General features: G+C 36.8%; 1 pseudogene; it reads left to right on the top strand.

Moving 5' to 3' along the window:
• The first annotated feature begins 619 nt into the window (after positions 1-619).
• Positions 620-4,235, top strand: LOC102739330 (cytochrome c pseudogene; annotated as a pseudogene).
• The last annotated feature ends 907 nt before the right edge of the window (positions 4,236-5,142 follow it).

The following is a 5,142-nucleotide window of genomic DNA, read 5'->3' on the forward strand; positions in this document are numbered from 1 at the left end:
TTCAAGTGGTTTGTACAGTGCAGCTAGCACCTAATAAATAGGACAAGTAGACAATGAGCTCTGTGGAGAAATACAGAGGTGAAACCATGAGTTCTCTGTGCAAATACAAAAAAGCCCTTGTTAATCCTTCCATGGTACATCTTTTTTTTTTAATATTTAATACCTGTTTGTCTTTCTATTGTATCAAAATAATATTTGGATGGCATGGAAAAAATAAGATTGTTATTATACATTTAAATCTTCATTAGGTCCTGAGTAGAAGACTTTTCATGAATGAGAAGTATGTAGGCCAGTGTGTGGGGTGTAGGGCAGGGAAGGCAAGAGACAGAATGAGGAAGTCAATGCACATCTTCAATCTCATCTTTTTGCCTAGGTTTGGAGTCTATTTACACATGGAAATTCCTAAATTCTCTCTTTCTTGGAATTGTGTATATTGGGAACCTACTTTTCAACTCCTCAACTTTAAAACCACTTACAATTTAAGGGGACATTTTTCTAAATACATTATATAAATACTCAAATTGAAATTTAAAATGTTCTGGTGTTTCTCGAGAGAGTGGGACATCCGAGTTGCAAGCAAGCTTCTTTGTCTCACGTGCAACAAAAGAGTGATTTAAAAATGGGCGATGTTGACAAGGGCAAGAAGATTTTTGTCCAGAAGTGTGCCCAGTGCCATACCGTGGAAAAGGGAGGCAAGCACAAGATAGGGCCAAATCTCTATGGTTTATTTGGGTGAAAGACAGGTCAGACCCCTCAAGTTTCTTACCTGGATGCCAACAAGAGCAAAGGCATCACCTGGGGAGAGGAGACACTGATGGGGTATTTGGAGAATCCCAAGAAATACACCCCTGGAATAAAACTGGTCTTCACTGGCATTAAGAAGACAGCGGAAAGCACAGACTTGATAGCTTATCTCAAAAAAGCCACTAAGAAGAGTAATAGTTGGCCACTGTTTTATTTATTACAAAACAAAAATGTCTCATGACTTGTGTACCATATTTAAATTGGCCTCATACAACAGAATTCAGATCAAGGATGGCTGATAGAATATTTCTTTTGGACAGTCCTGATTTAAATAAGATTGGCTTGTTGTTAAATGAATATGATCAGCTCTTTGAACTTTGATAGTGATTCTGGTTCAGCAAGTCATTGTCACTGTTTTTCTCTTCTAAAAATATGATTGGAATTGATTAGTAATGTTCAGCTTTTCACAGAGATGGTAAATGTCATGTCTAAACCTGCAGGAGACTGATCTTAGATTTAGATGACTGGTTATATTAATATATTTCAATATTGAGGAAATCCCTTCACTGTCTCATAGAACAGCAAGACTCAGCTATGTTTCAAGTTGTGTTCGTTAGTCTGTTAAAGGCAAGGGCTGGCAATGTCCACTTTATCTTTCTGGCAATGTCCACTTTATCTTTCTGGTCTTAACCATGACAATGTAATTAAAATTCCCTGCCTCTAAAATGTTGCCTTTTGCTTAATGAAAGGAATTTTAGTGGGTGGTTTATGTATAATATTAAATAAAGAACATTCAACACTTCTCATATTTTATAGATTATCTTATAGATGATAAGGTCAGATGCTTTTAAAATTCAGTGTGACAAGATATAGTAGCAAACTTGTGAGTTCTTCACTAAGTCAGACTAAGTTATAATTCAGGATTGTCTTCTAAACAGCTATTCAAAAACACAATTGTAGAATTACCATATATGTATGATTGGTAAGGGTACTTTTGCCAACTCGTTCGAAGGCTTCAAGTAGAGGAGATACATCATCAGCACAAATTTGTAGATTATGTGATAAGGCTTAAGATAATTAAAAAACAAAATCACAAAATAAATGTTCTGGTGTCTCAAAGTGTTTGTTGTTTATTAATTCATTTAAGTTGACATCATAGTGGTGTTTCATTTACTGTGCTATTGAAGTAGTTTCTTAGTACAATGATGAAATATATTTATTACAGAACATTACTTTGCTAGATATCACACTGCTGAAGTTACACTTATGGGCAATATTAAGGGGTCTATTTCTCTACAATGTGGAAACTAATGGGAGTTCAAAGAGTAAAAGCCATATTACATCCCAGTTCTCTGTTACAGTAAGCTCATCTGAGAATTAGTTTTCAACTACGTATTGAGTAAGTTGTTTATTGTTAGGGGCCTCTGTTGAAGAGGTGAGGAGTGGTTGTAATTGAAGGTGTTTATCTTGGAAGGTTCTGGGAACTTGGGAAAAAAGAGGTCCCAGCACTGAGCCAGTGGGAATGGAATTCAGTGATTGGAAGGTAGCACAGTGGGAAATAAGATACAATGAAGGAGACAAAGCCAACAGAAGCAGAGACATGGAACAAGCTTTGAACAATTGATAGGAAGAAACAATCTAGGCTATTGTACTGATGTGCCCAAGCAATACAGTTGCAAAATTGCAAAAGGTAAGCAGTTCATTTAGAGGTCACATAGGGACTTTAAGTGATAAGTAGCAGAGTCAAATTCAATAAGGAAAAATAAAACTGCATTTTATCTTACAATTAGTTTCAAGATTGAGTCAGATACCTACTCTATGATATATGGTAGAATAATCTCATACTTTAATTCAAGTTAAGAAATATTTATTGATAATTTTTACATACATGTAGAAAATAATAGTAAGTGAAAGAATAGGACAATCTCTGACTTTCAGAATCTTGCATAAGAATTTCTATGGACATAATAAAGGATAGCTGAAAAGACATTGTAAGCCACGTGCCACAATAGAGATACAAAGCGAGCAGCAGAATGATCTAATGGAGGAAGCCAGCATACCTAGTTGAAAGCCAAAAGCTTTTCTTGGAAGATATGGCATTTGATATGGTCAATAAAAGAGGATAAATTATTGAAAATCAGAAATGGTATAAATATATTCCATGCAGGGAAAAATGTTTAGACAATATCATAGAAGTAGAAAAGCACAGGATTTATTTCTAATTTGTCAAAATAATTATTATATATATGTATTCATATGTATATATAAAATTATTATATGTATATGTATTATATATACACATATGTATTATATGAGTATATATACATATGTATTATATGTATACACACACACAAACTGATGAAAGACTGACAAAATGGATTGAGATTCATGGTGTTCTTTTTCCCTCATTACCTTTTCCTAAACTAATAAAAATAAACTCTACTCTCTTGAACACATAAAACAGATTTGGTCAATAAAAATTCACTCCACTTATTATAGTGATTGTACATTTATTCTTTTATTCATTCAACCAACCAAAAGACATCAAGTACTTGCTGTAAAATAGGACATACATAAAATGTTGGCATGAACAAATAAAATCTCCAGCTTCACTGAGCTTATATTCTAATGAGGGATATAGAATAACTGGTGATGGAAAGAATAGGGCTACTTGAGAAATTATACAGAAAGTCTTTCTGAGGAAATAACATTTAAATGGCAAACTTAAAAATGTAATGAATCACTTAATGGAAAGAGCCAAGGAAAGAACTGACCAGAAATAGGGAAGAAATACAAAGTTGCTAGTATGAGGTCATTCTGTGGCAAGTCACAGCCAACAATAACCTTAATAAATTGATTACAAAACTGATTGCCGTCCTCCACCCTTTCTTTCTCTGTCTGTTGTGATATGATATTCCAACTCTTTCCATCAAGTAGTGGAGTCTATTCCTCCTCTGTGTGAATCTGAACTAGCTTTATAACATCCATTGGCCAGGAGAATGTGGTACAACTGGCTTTGTGTCAGTTCTCTGTCAGGCTTTGACACTTAACTCATGTTCTTGGGAATCTTGTTACTTCATGAGAACAAGCCTGAGGTAGCTTGTTGGAGGATAAGAATTCCGTGGAACTTAGCTGATTCAGTTCATTTGCCACAGCCAAGGGCCAAGATGAGCTAAGCTGAACTGCAACTGACCTATTAGATGACCATGGGTGTGACAGAGTAGGCAGTTTAGCTAGATATGAGCTAGAGGAAAGGGTAGTGGTAAACACTTGTTTGTGGTTTCCCACCTCCTGGGATTATCAGACCAAGAAAAGCAGGTGCAGAGCATGCACTCCCTTTCCAGCTTGTGTCCTACAATTAACCTCTAGCTTCATTATAATATATTTACATTGCAGTTTCGACCCCCTCTCCTCCCACCATAGGTGAAGATGGCCATGACAGTTCTGGCAAGAACTTTGTAGGGCTAAAACCTCCCCCTCCTGTCCAGTAGAAGGAGTCCCTTAGATGACTGGAAACATCCTCAGTAGGAGATCACCCTAGCTAGGAGCCAAGACCTACGCAAACAAAAAAAGAAAAGGCACCCAAACCCCGCTGCTGTTGCCACCTCTGGGCCCTCCTGCACTCCCGTCTTGAGAGTGTCCTGTCCTTAATAAATGGCTTTGTGCTTGCTACTTTCCTTCTGGCCGTCTTGATGATCACGATCCTCACAGACACCTTCGTAAGGAATCCAAGAACCGAAACCTCCATTCATACGATGCAGGATCTCCCACTGGTAGCAGATGCTTGATTGAGCCCAGTCAATATCAATCAGGCCTGGTCCAAATCAAAAAAAGCACAGAGCCAATCTGTAGAGCCTTGAGCAACAATAAATTGCTGTTTAAGCCACTAAATTTTAGGATGATTTGTTATCAGCAACTGGTGTTTGCTATAGTCTCTTAAGCAAGAAAAGATACTTAATTTTACATTCCAAAATTTTTCAAGTTGGTTCAGACGTTTACTATTAATGACCCAAATGTTTTCTGCCAGCATATTGGTTTTTGTTTTTTTTGTTTTTTTTTTGTCCTTAGACTGATACTCTTATAAGATAATTGCTATTTTTCAAAACATAATTTCTTTATATAACAGTTTACAAGATAGGAAGAAATAATATTTCTTCTCCTCATTTCTGTTTTGTCCGTGGAGAGAAAAAAAAGTCCTACTCAGAAGTCCCTCAATATGGGGTGCCTGGGTGGCTCAGTCATTAAGTGTTTGCCTTCGGCTCAGGTCATGATCCCAGGGTCCTGGGATCAAGCCCCACATCAGGCTCCCTGCTCAACGAGAAGCCTGCTTCTCCTTCTCCCACTCCCCCTGCTTGAGTTCCCTCTCTTGCTGTGTCTCTCTCTGTCAAATAAATAAAA

Source organism: Leptonychotes weddellii, chromosome 2, assembly GCF_054177405.1.
Source record: "Leptonychotes weddellii isolate Sample4059 chromosome 2, ASM5417740v2, whole genome shotgun sequence".
Taxonomy (NCBI): Eukaryota; Metazoa; Chordata; class Mammalia; order Carnivora; family Phocidae; genus Leptonychotes; species Leptonychotes weddellii.